General features: G+C 37.7%; 1 protein-coding gene across 1 annotated transcript in view; it reads left to right on the top strand.

Moving 5' to 3' along the window:
- Positions 1 to 3022: 3022 nt before the first annotated feature.
- COBL (cordon-bleu WH2 repeat protein) overlaps positions 3023 to 16999 on the top strand; it is a 199713-nt gene continuing 185736 nt past the window's right edge. The window contains exon 1 of the mRNA XM_051798962.1: positions 3023 to 3130. The gene's annotated coding sequence lies outside the window, so the exon portion shown is untranslated. The remainder of the gene's footprint in view (positions 3131 to 16999) is intronic.

Below are 16999 nucleotides of genomic sequence, written 5' to 3'. Positions count from 1 at the left end.
AAGTTACAACATGCAATGCTGTCACAGAAAAGACTCAATTAGATAAAGATACAGTTCAAGACCATTTATCTGAGGTTTTATGAGAAAGCTCAGGTATGACCTAATTGCAGCCTTCTGGTACCTGAAGGGAACCCACAAGAAAGATGGAGGGGGACTTCTTCAAGTTCATGTAGTGATAAGGCAAGGTGGAATGGATTCAAACTGAAAGAGAGTAGGTTTATTATTATTTAGGTTTATTATTTATTATTATTTTGGGAAGAAATTCTTCACTGTGAGAATGACGAGGCACAGGAACAGTCTGCCCAGAGAAATTGTGGATGCCCCATCCCCGGAAGTGTTCAAGGCCAGGATGGATGGAACTCTGAGCAACCTGGTCTGGTGGAAGGTGTCCCTGTCCATGGCAGGGCGGTTGAACTAGATGATCTTTAAGATTCCTTCCAACACAAACCATTCTATGATTCTATGATTCTATGACTCATGACTAATAGAATATTCTCCATATTTTCTGCAGTATAGTGCAGTATGCTGCAGTATAGTGTCTCCTTCCTTCTAACGTGAATATTTGAGAATTGCTGTACCATTTTTGAGCATAACACTCATACAACTAGGACTATCACCAGCAGTTTCAATACTGTTCTCAAGATAGCATATGACATTCAATGCTTATCTTATTTATGTTTGCAAGAAAATGGATCAAAACAGAATACAAGCACATATTCTAAAAAGAGACAAACCCCATTATTGTCAGATAATTCACCATCACTTCTTTTCAACTTCATCTCCTTTCAATTGTTCATGTAAATCTTACCAACCTCACGTTCCACTTGGCAGCAAAGACTTCAGGGGTCTATATGCAAACACACACCAACCCTTACCTGAAGAACTTCTTGTAGCAACATAGTGCATATAAAACAAATTCCAGTTTTAACATATAAGTAAAAATATGGCTTTTTACTTACATTAAATTAACAACTTAGTATTTGGGAATAGGGAAGATATTTGTGATATAAGGTTGTGTTCCCTCCTCAAAAACTAAGGGGTTTGTTTGATGCAAAATGGGAAAGCTGGACAGGAGTATATGGTTTACTGTGTGATACATCTGTAACATTAGGAAGGGAATTTTGGGCAGTCAAAATTATATTGCTTCAAATCTGTGGACATTCTTACATGGTTGGAGCAAGCAGCAATCGATCCTTGCTTAAACCCACCCCCAAAGTGAATGCTATTAATTAGGACAATTGACTTTGGCTGAGAGGACCAAGATCCTAAGCTCTTTCGGAGCAGCAACCACAAGTCAATATGAATTACGAAGCATTGATGCACATTTGTTTGCTGCTAGATTGTTTAACAAATGAGTCAATAGCTCATGCATTTAAAGTAACATTTTCTTAGTCGTAATAAGTCATAGTCTCAAATGCAGTACAACACATTAGCATAACCTGAAAACACACAGAAATGGTAAAGTATAAGCAAATACTACAACTGAAAAGAGAAAGTTTCACTGTGCATTCAGGGTGCCCAAAATTACATTTTCAAACTCTAGTAGAAGGAATCTACACTGATAGAAAACCCAAGGTTTAGGTAAAGGAAATTAGATATGAAATCTTTTCCAGTTCCTCAAGGTGAATGATACTGCTGTCTCAGCCAAAATAAGCTATATTTTGTTAATATAGTGTAAACTCCACCTTCAAGACTAAACAGGGATTCCTACATTTAAGTCATGTCCTTGTACCACCTGGGTGTCCCAAGAACTGGTGCTGTAAAATTTTATCAGCTCTGTATTGTGCACATCCTTATTAACTTTGTTAATGGCTGTATTTCATCCAATTTCTGACAAAGAAAAGCTTACAGACTGGAGCCCTGTTGCCTCTAGTTATAAAGAGTTTTCAGATGAAAACCCTAGTTCTTGCTACGATGAGCCTTTCAAATATGTTTCTGTTGTCTTCTGTGCTGTGCTGAATGTGGGTCAAGAGGACCTTGCTATCACAGAGCTGATACTGAATGCAGAGTTTGGAAAAAGACCGTGCAATTGTTAGTATATTAAAAAGGAAAATACAGAATAATACAGGGCATTAAGCATCTGATAGTGAGACCTTTTAATCTCAGTATATGGGTTTCTGGAGTTTATGTGTCACAGTACTTAGTGAAAGCCCCACAAATAAACTGGAAAATTATGAGATGCAGCATTTTGAAGAAAGTTCTTAGAAATGGGAAATTCTGGAGAAACTTCTTTTTTTATTAATGATTTAAAAGACCGTTGTATAGAGGTAAAAAAAAAATCTCAATCTTTCATGTAAAAAAAATATTATTTAAAAAATAAGATGTTTTCTTATTTCTCTTTTTTTAACCATTTATTTTGTTGAAAAAGGTATAAAATAATCTATAAGGCTTGCAGGTTCCATCTAAATAAAAAGAGGAAAAAAAATCTAATTGGAAAAAAATAAGAGAGAGGGGTAGTTCAGAGAAAGCAGCCAATACAAAGGACTGAATCTTTGTTCTGAAGTACTTTGTGGGCCTGAATCTCAGCTGTTTTGTAATTGCCTTTGCTCTTCATAGTGAAAAAATGGTCATGTATATCTAATGTGAGTTCACTTACTAATTTACCTCTTCGTTCTTTTTACTTCTAGAACTTCTAGTTGCTTTTGAAATTTCTTTTGTTGATTATTTTAAAACATAACTACCTGTACCAGTTTTAAAACAACTGTTTCTAATGCCTTGTGTTCTTTTATTGGCTGTGTTACGAAATCACAGGGACTTAAAAAAAAAAAAAAAAAAGAGAAAAACCAGTTTATATAAACAGCTTGATATTTTTAGAGCACAAGGTCAAGCAGATCAGCTTTTAATTAGAAACAGATTAAACTTTGATCACTCCTGCAGAGCTCTCCAGCATTGACTGAAGGTAATCCGCCCAAGCTTTGGAGTGAGCGTAGTTGAGATATCTTGCCAGTGACTTTGCATTTAAAAACTGAAGGTCAGAAAGTCAAAGCAGAATGCTAAAGCTGGGAAGGCTCTAAATCCTACTGGGGCATGGACACAAATGATGTGCTGCTGGGGAACACAAAAGAAGAGCAGTGCAAACTACAAATCAAGTGCTGAAGTACTTCTAAGCTCTCAAGTTCATTGATTTATGGTAATGTATGAATATGTCTCTTTCAGCAAAACTTATATAAAAATAGATAGTATTGTAACTCATATCTGGTGAATAGAAATAATCTTTGTTTCTGTAGTTCTTGGTCACAGAAGCTAACGGTAGCTTTAAAATGCAACAGGAAGGCTCATGGGATTTGAGTAAAGGTGTATAATGATCAACTCATTTAAATTGCTACATCCTAAATATTTAAGCATTCTCTGTGCCCATATGGGTGTGCATCACTTAATATTGCTTACTGTGAAATCTCATCAAAGTTCTCTTCAAAACAGTGCAGCCCCATGAACAAGTCAACAGACCTAAATTCTCCCTCTAGGTCTGGAGCACCTCAGTTGAAAATCCTTTTTTCTTATTATTTTTTTACTTACACTTTTTTGGGGGGATATCTTGCCCTGTAAGAGAACCATAGGTGTTTGACTTAATCGAATTATCTTATTCCTTCCTAGTATATTATATAGTGTCTTATTCAGCTCTAAGTGAAGGGCGTAATGATCAGATGGCACAAACAGGCAGCGACAATTGTGACTGCTGTTACCCTCTGAACATCTTCTGCAGGAAAGGCAGCTAGAAACACACAGTCAGGAAAGTATTAGCCTTGCAGGAAGCTTTTCACTTACCTCTTCAGACTGAAGTGCATTCAAGTATTCAAAATTAAAAGAAATTACTTTTTGAAGCAGCCTGGTTTTATTAATTAATTGAAGGTGTACTCTGTCAAGGTGCCATGAGACTTAGGTAAGGGTACCTGGCAAACTCTGCGTGTGTACCTAAACAGACAGTACTAGAAGAACATCCTAAGAAGACCAATTTGGTTTTCAGCTTTTTTCAATCTAGTATTGATATTTTACATTTAATTTTTTCCATGTTAAATTGAAGTGAATTTAAGTTTTTCAGTTGTGAGTTAGTACCAGGAACATCTAATCTCTGTATTCCAGAGTTTTCCCAGGGGAAATTTTTCTGTCAAAAATGTGGAAATTAAGACATGTTGATTTCTGTGAAAACCTTTTTCTAGAGGAACAAATAAATATAGGTTATAATTTAAATTTTAAGCATTATGTTAATAATTTCCCAAGGGATTTGATTGAACATGGTGAAAATTTGGAAAACTGAATTGAGACTAAAAATCTCTGACTTCACAGAAGCCAGGTGGTCTGACTATTAAGAATTTTATTTTCCAAGATTTCTTAAACCTAAGTTTTTAGGAAAAGAGGATAAAGCCTAAGTAGAGTACATACTATGAATTCCAACTAATTTTTTTTTGCATACTTTTTAGAAAGACTTTGGATGGGTAGACAGACGAGATGGAATTTTTTCACCCTTTTGGAGCTCTAAGTTGACACCCGTCTGTGGTTTCTTATTCTGATGTGCAATGACTGGCGTTTCACTGGCTCTGTCTCCTTCACGTTTGTGTTTTTGAGAAACTTTCCCGATCCTAAGGCTTTCCCACCACTCTTAACACCAGCCCTTGACCAAGCCAAATGTGGGGGCAGGTAACTGTCACTAGAGGGCGCTGCACATCTAGATTTTTAGGAATTTTTGTCCCTCTGTAAGAACTGATACGTGGGCTGCAGTGGATTTAACACAATTTGCTGCTGCTGTGGTTCTGAACTTTCTGATTAGTCGTTGGACATGTCTGATAACCCTGATAAGTGAAATATAGGACTTTGGGAAATGGCTCTGCCTAGAGTTTTACTGGAGATGCTGTGTGCCATTTTTATGGGTGTTTTTCTTGCTGAGCTTTGCTTAAATATTTATTTGCCTGTGGCACTTCCTGGATTTTTTTTTTTTTAAAGTCTCAAGATATGCATAGTTCCATTTTTTTAAAAATTATTTTAAGTCATTGAAACATAAATGAGTTGATATTTTTAATTACATAGGTTCATACTTTCTTCCAACAGACTCTGTAAACAACTTTTTCACATGTCTAATCAACCCAGCTGGGTTTTCTGGTAATGTACAATGGGTGGGAAAAGCAACAGCTCATGCTTGTCTTAATGATCTATACGATCTTATGATCATACATAATAGTAAGGGTTTTTACTTAATTGTTATGAACACCTATTGGCACTGTATGAGAATAACATGAGACTGTGAGATAAAATGCCGTGAAACAAAACAAGTATGCATCTAGAAAAAACACTAAACCCCAGTGTTATTTTATTCCTTTTATGTCACCATTTGAAGTGAGTATTTGCTCTTTCAAGCAGACCTTAGCAGCAGCATGAACACAGCCTGTGCAGCACAATGTTACAAGGATATGCAAGCCAGCTATGAATGAGCTGGGCTGGACAACATAGGAGCTCCTGTTGAGCCATCTATGGGAAATTAAATGTAACTTCCCACGTCTGGGATGAACTGGGCTTCTAGTAACATCTGACACTTGTCTCCAAATTTTGGGAAACAACTGATTGTCATACTGCAAGGGTAGAAGTGTTGACACTCAGGTTACCACAGCTGCAGTCTTTGTTTCATTTTTAGGTTAACTCCTCGAAACACAGATTGGTGTCTGAGTTGGAAATGGTACCCAGTTATCTCAAAGCCTTTATTACAATTTGAGAACTAAGAGTATGTTGCTATCACAGAAGCCATCAGGAAGTCTGACAAGGGTTTTATTTCTTGTGTTGCCCATTACTCTAACCAAGGAACAGAAGGGATAGGCATGCTAAATGTTCGCTTGAGAAGATATACCTCTTCTACTCTCCAGTTCCCCTAAATGGAGTGGAGAACGTGTCCATTCCTTTCTTATCTTTAGGGTTTTTCAGGGAAGTTTATTTCAATTACAGTTTAAAGAGTCATTGTGAAACCTGAGCCAAAAAACTAGCAGTGATGAGCTCACAGATGTTACCAGAGAGAGCTAAGGTTGGATATGTGGGTTTGCTGGGTATATTCTCTCTGAGCTACCGCACTGCATCTCTGGCTCTGAGCCAAAGCTTGGTTCCCTGCCTTACACTGGGCCACTCTGGGGTGCACCATGGCTGTTGGATGTTGGAGAAAAAATACTGGATTTTTTTCTCCAGCTCTTTTCTTTTTGAATATGTTTTTTCTAAAGACTCAACTTGGCAGGAAAATCATGTTTGGGAAAATACCACTTCCAGTATATTCAGAAGAGATATATTTCTTTTTGCTATATAAATGAAAGTCATGCAGGATTATTCCATTGGTAAGGCACAACCATGTCAAGATGTATCACACCTTGTGTCTCTGCTCACCAGTTACTTCTGTCTGGTCGCCCTGACAGGAACGTCCGAGGTGAGAGAAAACTGTTCCTCTACTGAGTAGTGCTTTTAAGTCAATTAGTTCTAATACAAAATAAACAGATCCCTTTCAGTAGGGCACAGAGTCCTCCCGCCTCCAAGGGGCTAACATTCTGCATGTCTGTTGTGTATCCACACACATACTGTAAGATGTCAGGCCTCTTCCTTTCCACAATAAAGAACAATAAATGCCAGAAAGTGTTTGCTCACTTTCTCCTCTTCAATGCCAAGCATGAAGCCTGTGCTTTATAATGATTGCTGTATCCATAAGGTCTGTGGTACACAAAACAGTCAGGTGATGACCTTGAGTCAGAATAGATGTCATAGTCCTACATATTTGTTTTCAGCGCTATTCAACATTCACTGTTTGCTCTAAGATAGAAAGTCGGCTTTTCTTATGGCAACTTCCTTTTAGAAGCTGGCCTGCAAGAAGTTCCAATTTAAGTCTGATCTGATGTAAAAAAATAAACTAAACCATGGAGAGGTTGTTGCAGATAAAGTGAATTGACAGGATCCACATACCAAATCCTACTGCATCCATACAGCTTGGAGGGGGGGGGGAATAGATTCAGGTGCTTGGTTAAGATTTGTCTTTGAAGAACTGCCTCAGAAAACAAAACCACCTTGGTTTGCTTTTGCAATATGAATTCTGAGGAGAGATTATAATCTAATGGTTTAGGCTCTCAACACCTGAGCAAAACTTAAAGCAGAGAAGAAGTAGGAGCCACTTATGGTGTACAGGGTTTTGGTACTTGCATTTGAGTGTCCTGTGCTAGGAACTCATATTTGCTGAGGTTCAAGACCTATGTTCTCAGATACTTTTTTTTTCCTTCAGGATTGCATGCTTAATGTCTCTAATTACATTTTCCCTTGGGCTTGGGTTTGGGACGGAGTGGTATGCGTGGACTACTTCCACAGCTTGAGATGATATTCACATTTGGCAACAGAGAAATAAACTGAGGTTAAGGAATTACTGTTGAGTCGAATCTCTGCTTTGTACAGTTGAAACTGTTGGCAGAAAGTCTTTGCCTAAGGTTAGAGGGAGTTGTCAATTATTGATCTTCATTATGTAAATTTTACCTCAAATGCTTGGAGATCTTGTCAATGAAATTTTAGCTGTTTTTATGGATTTTTATTTGGTTGGGTTTTTTTGTTAACCTCAGCATAAAACTGGTTTTGTCTGTTGAAAAGTTACTCTCAAACAGGGGTTTATAAGTTTCCTCAATACCCTCTATAATAATTGTCACTAGTCTGTAAAAATCATAACAAAGCCACATCACAATTGCTAAACGAGTGGCATTCAATGATTAAAAACATGAGCTACTACATTGTAGGTCAGGTTTTTTTCTCCAATAATACACCTGCTTCTGCTCTTCAGCTTTAGTTTTCTTACCCAAAAATAGCTAATGCTTCTGGTCATTAAGGTACTGGCAGAGATTCAGGAGGAATTTTTTTTAAATTTCACTGCAACTGACGTGGGTAAGTGTCAAACCTATCTTTGCATTTCCCCAGACAGGTATTTTTGGGACAGCTTTGGTTTGAATTGAAGCCTACTAGGAAACAGTGTCATAACCATGGCTAGAATTACAAATCCTTACAAAAAAATTTCCTCATCAAAAAAATTATATTACCTCACCTAGGGTGAAAAAAAATAAATTAATTGGCCAAATGTTCTTGTGAACACTATAAGATAAATCCCTTACTTTCTTCCATGAGTTTCAATGTATTTTGATATTCTTTGGTTCGAGTATTAGACGCTCACAAATAGTCAATTTAGAATAAAATTAAACAGTCCCTATCCATTTTTTTTCTGCTCTGGTACATGGACAAACAAAAAAATTTGGGAAGTATTTACTGGTGTCTGTGTCAGAAATTTAGATTAGCAGTAGATATTTGAAGAACTACCTTTATTTCTAATGTACTTCAAGTAGCTGGCATTTTCGTGATGCCTTATGACAGCGTGTTACCTTACTGACCTTTTTGGCACAACACACCACAATTCCTTAATTATTTTTAATCTCTTTTTAATGTCATTAGTGCAACTAGCACATTCCCTACTACCAGTGGAAGTGACCAGTGATAATCTTAAAATAGGGTAGCCTGACTGTGCCTGCTGTCCTTTTTATTATCCATGCTTTTTTGTGCCCCTCTAAAAATTGGGACAGGTAAGTGTCACAGACCCTGTCTGTCAGCTGGCATGGGAAGAGTCAAGTTGTTCATTGCAACCAATATGAGTGAAATTTGCCTTGAGAGTGAGGCAAATTTCTGTGAGTGGTTCATTTTGCATCTGCGTTCTCCGAAGTTAGGTAGTAGTCCTACGTGCATGAAGCAGATGAATGTTTTTGTTTCATAGGGTAAGTGCTTTAATTTCTCTTAACTTAGTCAAAGTTGAGACATAACAGGTTTTACCAGTCTCTAGGAAAAAAAAAAAAAAGCTGTTAATATTTTAGTGTCATTCAAGCTTGTCATTTCACGTATTCATTAGGAAAGAGGTCAGGCTTGATTTGACCAAACTTCATTTGAGTTCTTTTACAGAGTACATTTAGACACCTCAGTGAAAGGTGCTTTCTTGTTGGTTTTTTTTTTTAATAGTGACTCCTGGTTTCTTGTGTTTTGGGGTTGGTGTGTCTGTTTCTCTCTTTAAATTGCAAGAAAGACAAAGCTGAGAGGTTTTGGAGCATCACCAAATTGCATAATCAGAAAGCCTTAGGATCAATGTTCTAATTAGCCATCACCTCTCAAGAGGCGGTGACTGGGCAAAATTCACTCTATCACCTCTATTGGTTTGGTTGCTGCAAGTTGATGATACGCCAGCTTTGCATCATTAGACCAAAAATAACAAAGGAAAACAATCTCGAAGCAATTTGCTTTAGAACAAAAAGAATTCAGTATCTCTTCTGAGATGTTTGTTGCTTTTAAGATACTTTGATTGCTTTCTTCAGGGTAAGATTACCTTGTAGGAAAGGACTGAGTCAAATTATGCTGTGTTCTACCTCTGTGTGCTCTGCCTTTTCCAGTGTGATAGGCTTTGGTCCAAGGTAATCCTAGGTAAAGGGTAACAAAATCTGAAGAGGACAAAGTGTGGAAATGTTTCAACAGGAGACCTTGTATTGAGGAAGGACTTGCTTTGTCTGCTTTAGTTCTGTGGATTTCTCTGAAAGGGAAGAATCAAAAATCTGCTGTTTCGGCTTTTGCATCTGAAGCACTGGCAAGGATATTCACCCCTCTCATCCCCCTCCACCCTCCTTTCCCCAGTGTACACATGTATGCATTTCTGAAAGCACATAATAGCAAGAAAAAAAGCTGTGAAAATGAGACTCTTTCCTAAAATGAAACTTGTAAATTCATCTTCTCTAGAAATCCAAAGCATGGTGGTGCAGTACTGATCACTTTGCTGTCCAGTGAAAAGATGTCTTTGTTCTTCATAACAGTCTAGAAGCCAAAGGTTAAAGGCTGAATTCTTCCTATGCTTTTTCTCAGACTGAGTCTTACCCAAGAGATCAACCAGATCCAGGCATTGTGTCAGAAACCTTTGAAATAAAGGATGAGCTCAACTTGGGAATATGTGAGAAAAACCATGAGATAAATGATTGATAGGAAAAATGGGAGAGAGAAATATCTATTGAATGAAATATCTATTTCATTCTGACATATAATCAGAGCACCTACTTGTTCATTTAGGTTTCCCTTTTTAATGTAATACTAATTAATGGAAGGGAACTTGTTCAGTGTCACTGAACATGTTATCCCACTTCGGGGCAAGTGTGCCCAGAGAACAGTGTCTCCCCTCCAGCATTACTCTAGACCTTCACAGAAAAAGTCCTGGGTCTTTGAAGTTCTTTGTGCATTACCTTGTTTATCAGATCAAGTTGTCTTTTTATTTTTGGGGTTTCTGACTGGAATGGCGCCTCTGCCACTTAAATGTGTTAGAAATTGCTGCTTTACTATTCACTGAGAGGAAGACATAATGTTGGTCACCTTTGCTTGATTCCAGCTTTTCTGTTATATTTGGGCTTGACTGTCATACTCAGCCTTTTTAGAAGACACTGTATGTGTGTATAGGTAAATGATGTGTAATTAATAAGAAGTCAAAGATTTAAATTTAGAACTAAGCTAATGTTTGAATTTGTATACGCTATCTGTACCATGTGTGTCTTCAAGGCCAATCTTTATTTCAGGTAATAGCAAGTGATATTTGGAGGTGAAACTTTGTATCATAGCACTTCTTAGTAACTTTTCTGGCACTGACTTTGTCCTTATTTGTATTGTTTTGAAGTCTCAGCTTTGGGCCAAAATAATAAACCTATCCCATCTTCTGAAAACCCTGTAGTGTATTTAACTAGATGATCCTTAAGATCCCTTTCAACCCCAATCATTCTGTTATTTCTGGAAGTGGTCCCTGGAGTAACCCTGTTGTGAAGGTACTCTAATTTTCTGCCCATATGGCTTTCTGTCATGAAATCAAAATAAAAGCTCTTCTAGAATGATCAAAATGCATTTAGGGAAAGGGGTTTTACTATCATAGAAACAGGACACTTGCCAAATGCATCCACTAACAGCTGCTCTGAACTTTTTATACAGCATTTTCTGAAAATGGTGTATTAGGTTATGTAGGGCTATGCATTCTTTTGCTAATTCTGATTTTCAGAGCCAAAGTAAACTGAGAGATTCAGAGCACTGTTAGCAAGCAGAGTACTCCATTAGCTAGTTATGCCACCACTTTGTATTAAGCCTAGAGCTGGAATTCAATGAAGAATTGTAATTAAAAGGACAGTTTGGAAGAGGTAATGTTTTTATATTTCAACATTTTCCTTTGCCTTGTGAACTTGTATATTATGAGCTGCATACTCTCATTGATGCAGTTGCCCACATTCAAAAGAAACTGTGAAAGTGTTTGTTGATGGGGTAAGCCCCTTCCTAAGAAAAAGTGCATATGTGTACATATTTTAAAAAACATGCTTGCATAGTAAATTTATATACCTCAGCTGTCATAGCACTCCCAAAAGTGTAATTGTAAAGTGTTTAGCTGAATTGAATCTGTATGGAAATTCATTATTCAGCAAGACCAGATGCTATTGTCACCTGTACCTGAATCAGATGTCAGCATACTGGAACCTCATGAGTTTTCAAAACCTGAATCTCTAGCAAAGCTCATGGTCTCGCCTTCTCTTATGAGAGAGAGTACAAGGCACTCTGAGACCAGAAGGCATTCAGTTCATTTTCTGGAGTGTCCAAATAACAGATAGTTATTCAGGGCAGCAGTGAGACAAGGACTTTTTGTTAGCACCTAAAAATAGAATCATAGAATGGTTTGGGTTGGAAGCGACCTTACAGATCATCTAGTTCCAACTCTCCTGCCATGGGCAGAGACACCTTCCACTAGAGCAGGTTGCTCAAAGCCGCATCCAACTTGGCCTTGAACATTTGCAGGGATGGGAAATCCACAGCTTCTCTGGGCAAACTGTGCCAGTGCCTTACCACTCTTACAGTATTCACAATAAAGAAGTGCTTCCTAATATCTAATATAAATCTGCTCTCTTTTGTTTTAAAGCCATTCCCCCTTGTCCTATCACTACATGCCTTTGTGAAGAGTCCCTCTCCAACTTTCTCATAGTCCCTTTAGGTACTGGACAGTGTTCTAAGGTCTCCCTGGAGCCTGCTCTTCTCCAGGTTGAACAGCCTCACTTTTCTCAGCCTGTCTACATAGGTCAGAGATTCTCCAGCTCCCTGACCATCTTCATAGCCCTCCTCTGGACTAACTCAAGTAGGTCCATGTCCTCTGTTGGGGATAAAGAATAGCAAGGGTGATCACAACACTAAGAGACACCGTGCTGCTCTTCAACTTTTAAGCTTATTGGTTCAAACATTAAAAATATATAGTTTGGTTTTCTTTGTTTTGGAGTCTTTTGGCAGGAAATATATTTAATAAGCATGATATTTTGTTCGAAGAGTCTCTGCAGTCAGAAAGACTAAGACATAATTATTAAAGTCAGGGAAATAGAAACCAAAACTACACTGAGTCTAACAGAAAGACAAAATAGCTTTTGTGTGAGTTTTAGGGTAGAATGGCTTATAATTTATTATCTTTAAGCTTCTCAGGCAGGCAGTGTTGCAGTGCACTCAGCATCAGAAGCTTGTGCTTTGTATATACAGGACAGTAAACAAGCTAGCCTGAGCCTGACAGCAGCCAAGTGTTTCATCTTAGCTGACTAGATCTGCTCCTCTTCTAGTTGTTCTACGCTCCTAGAACAGTTTCACAGTTTCAGGTACCCATATACCTGTGCTAGTTAGGAATTAAGTTGTTAATCCACCACTTCTAGACACAGGAGTGTACAGAAGATACAGTATGAAAGACATCCTGAAACTGTCTGGTTTTTTTATTACTCAGTTTCTGTGAAACAACTCTTTTATTTAGATAGTCTCAAATAGTTTTCAAATAAACCTAGTTTTGAAATACTGGTTTTTTATTATTTTCTAGTGGGTTTTTTACCTATTTAATGAATTAAATATGCTATGGAAAATCAAGAAGAGTTTTCCTCCTCAGTTTGGAAAAGCATTCTGTAAGCTTACTTGAGTGCTGGACAGGTAATAGATGGATAATATATTCGGCAAGTGTTTGTCAACAAACCTTATTAGCAGTCATGAGTTTCCTCATAAGTCATAAGTTGCTCTACACTGCAATTTACTGCTGTTGTATTTTTATAAGCCTGGGGGCAAGGTATTGTGCCTAGGACAAATACTGCTTTATGCCCTTGCTGATGTCTGTCATTTCATTTGCTTGCAGTGTTTATTCAATCTTAGTGTGAAGGACAGGTCCTGGTCAGGCAATGTTGCCAAACATACTAGAGAGTCCTCAGGGAAGAAAGAGGATGGCAGAATATTCATTGTTTCTCTCCTGCCAAAAGACACAGGAAAAATACAGATAATAAAACACACGTGAAAGTCTTGAGCATATTCTCTGTCCCCTTGTTCCATAGATGTTTAAACAAGTCCTTTACCTGTTAAGCATTTGTGCTATATACTTTATTTCCTTTGAAAGTAAGACTTTAGTTATCTTCAATCTTCAGAAGAGACCAGAGATTTTTTTTCAATATCCTTGCCAAAGCATGCTGGTTCCCAGTTGAAGTCTTCAGATGCCTGATGTAAGCAGAAAAGACAGAAGATTACATGACCACATTGGCTGCAAAGTGTAAAAGGAAACAGGGAAGAGATTGAGAAAAAAAGTTGTGGAAAAAATGTATTGAAATAAGACAGAAAATTACCTGTAGTAGACAAATATTCTTTAAAAACAAGTAAATGACAAAAAACAAAAAGGTGCTTTGGGGTATCACTATGGCCTAGTTACCTTGATACACGTTTTAGGACTTCAGAGCTGTGATAAGAACAGACTTCAGTTTTTTTCAGTTAGGAGCTGAGAGCATTCCACTGCAAGGAGGAGTCCCCCTTGGGTTCCTGCCTGCTCTGCTGCTCCCTGCCTGCTCCTGTAGCCTGCCAGCAATGCTGAACAGCAGCGTTGGCAGACGGCATTTTTCTGCCAGGGACAACACTGAAAATGTGAATGGGCAACTTCTGTCAACAAATTAGATAATATCACCATGGAAATTTAGGGAAAACCAAAAAGCTTCACGTTGACAGCTCAGTAGCCTTCCATCAATGACATCGAGAGTTCACAGCCTGGGCAAACTCCCAGTTTGCTGCCTAAAGGGACTTCCATCTCTAACGCTGGTGTTCCTCATTTTTCCCCCATTATTTAACCAGCTATTGAATCATAAATATAGACTGTCATTTCAATAAGTCTTGTTTATTTAGAAAAAACTTTGTCTAGGGCCTTAAGGCAGCCAGTATCCACTGGATATCCATTTCAGTATCCACTGAAATAACAAGGAAATATCTTATTTTACTAAAACTTTCAAATTTAAAAGAAAACCAACAAAACCTGACTTTGAGATTGCACTAGTCATAGAGTTATGAGGGTAACTTCTAGGAAGTAGAAGCTAAAAAAATGAAATGGAAAAAGCTGTCAAAATTTTAACTTTCTATTTGAAGTGCCTTGCTTTTGATGCCTGATTCAGATAGTCTTAGGAAAACTGTATTATGGGAAAAATACTCTAGGAATGTTAAACTGTCTGCATCTGGATGCTTAAATAAATATGAAAATTCACCAAATCATTGGTTGTTCTTGAAATAGCTACACATGTAGTGGATGAAGAAGATTTGGAATAACCTGGAGAGGTTGGTATTTGCACAGTAGTAGGGAAGAAATTATCCAGATGAGAATTAAAACAAAACTAACAACAAAACATGTATAAAATTGTACAGGTGATGGGATCAAAATATCACCCAAGTTAAACAAAACATCTTATTTACTTATAGCTCAGAGTTATGGAGATGGTGAATTATTTGGGCTAATTTATGCAAGATACCGCCAAATAACCCATCTTCAGTGTTGCTCATGTACCTATGAGGGATTCTCATGTCTTGTCTTTCCAAGACAAAGGAAATATGATTACAAAATCATAATACATTCCTATGGACACCAGTCAGCACTTCTAAAGGGACATAAGTGCTACAATATAGTATGAACTTGTATTTTACAATTTTGGTTTTTTTTTTTTTTTTTTACTTCTGGTCTATTGAGTGCTTTTGTATAAATCAATGTTCATAGATACAGAGTCAGGGAAATGGGAAAATATCATGTTTCTCTGTGGATTATACTCTTTTGCCTTATGTTGCTTTTCTTGGCAAGAAATCTACAGAAGAAATACAGTAATATATGTAGGTGAGGCACTAACAATAACAAGCATGCCTTCTAGACTGAAAATGCAGAATACTTTTGACAGCCCTCCAAGGCTTATGTTATCAGCCAAATTAGTACTGTTCCAATTAAATCTGCTTCAGGAAGAATTTCTTCACTGAAAAGATGGTAAGGCATTGGAATAGTTTGCCCTTGGAGGTGATGGAATCGCCATCCCCAGAAGTGTTCAAGAAACAACTGGATTGTGGCACTTAGTGCTGTGGTTTAGTTGACAAGATGGTATTTAGTCAAAGGTTGGACTTGATGATCTTAGAGGGTTTTTCCAACCTTAATGAGTCAATGATTATATGAAGGCTAAAAGCTACATTGCCTAGCACTTTTCACATTTTTGAGACCCCATCTCACAACTTAGAAGTTCTCCATGGCTGCTCATGCTCAGTGGCCTGAGCAATCCAGTGTGCTGCAGATAGCGAGGGGAAATGGTGACTCCTCCATCCCTTGCCACTGACCCCATCTTCCTCATCCTAAATGGATCTTCCCTCCAATGGCCAAGGAAAGTTCTCTGGTTTGGGGACTTCTGTTTTTTTTCTGTCGGGTTTTTTGGGTGTTGGATTTATTGTTTGGGGTTTTTTTTCTTTTTTTTCTCCCCTTTCAGGGGAAGTCGTGCCCCATACTTTAAGCAGTTTAACATTTGAAAGCACAGAAACAGTTCTGAGTGTCCAGACATAAGAAGGATGCTGCCTTTGGACACCTGAACTTGATCGTGCTGATGTAGAAACACATCTTCCTTAAGCCTTATGATGTGCCCTGAACAGTTACTGATCGTGAGAACCATGGCCTGACAAACAAATCTTTCCACAAATACTTATCTGAATACTTATGGGCTTTGGACTTGACTTTCCTTTAAGCAAGGTCTCAAGCTAGCATTATTACTTGGGAAGTTTTAATTTTTAAGCAGTGATTGGAAACAGTTCACAGAAAGTAAGATGATTTCAGAAGTGCAGCATTTACAGAATAGAAAAAAGATGGTTAATCAACATGTGCTTGTGTTGGTATATTTTAAAAATACTTGGAATTTTAAGTACGGTTCCTGGAATAACTGCTGGACAATTATTATACATGTTTTTTGTTTAAAAATATTTAACATGTAAAAAATCTACTAAGAAGAAATTGACAAAAGGATGTTGTTCTTGTTTCATATACTTGTCTTAAATAATCCATACAGTTATGAAAGCCAGAGCTTAATAAATGGATATCTTGAAACACAAATGCCTTTTTTCCCATGTCAGCAAAGCTGCTTCTGCTGAAGATAGATTCCTCTTCTTAGATGTTAGCAGCAATTTCGTATAGTTTTAATTATGATTCCAAGGCATCAGTGCAACACGAGCCACGAGAGGGCAACACTTTTGCATAGCCTGTACAGGGAGCTGGGGTTTGGATGACTTTCCTGCCCCACCCTAGTCTCCATTCCAAAAACTATAGAGCAGTGCAGGGTTGGTTGGGGGTTTTTTTGTGATGAGATTAATCTCTTTATCCATTAACAGTGCACCTAAAAGGAGTACTTTTTTCAGACTGTCTACCTACACCTCAGAACCATCTGCAGTCCCAACAGCAACTGACGAAACTACAAACAAAAAGGTCTAACTGGAGAAATATTCAATTATGTTTTAATTCAAGTGGGGCTTTTTAGCGAAATGAGTCCAAATGAACAGTGTATTCTATTCACATTCCCAGCATGGGAGCAGCCTTGGCACAAAAATGAATACATAATTAAAGGTGGGTTTGCACTTCAGATTGGTCCAGATTTCAGCTAATTTTCTGCTTTAAACACTTCTTTAGAACTCA

The sequence above is a fragment of the Manacus candei genome, unplaced genomic scaffold (genome assembly GCF_025592945.1).
Source record: "Manacus candei isolate 608988 ecotype Guabito, Panama unplaced genomic scaffold, ASM2559294v1 h1tg000049l, whole genome shotgun sequence".
Classification (NCBI taxonomy): domain Eukaryota; kingdom Metazoa; phylum Chordata; class Aves; order Passeriformes; family Pipridae; genus Manacus; species Manacus candei.
Note: the sequence above shows the minus strand (reverse complement) of the source record. Positions and strands in the feature narration are given on the sequence as shown.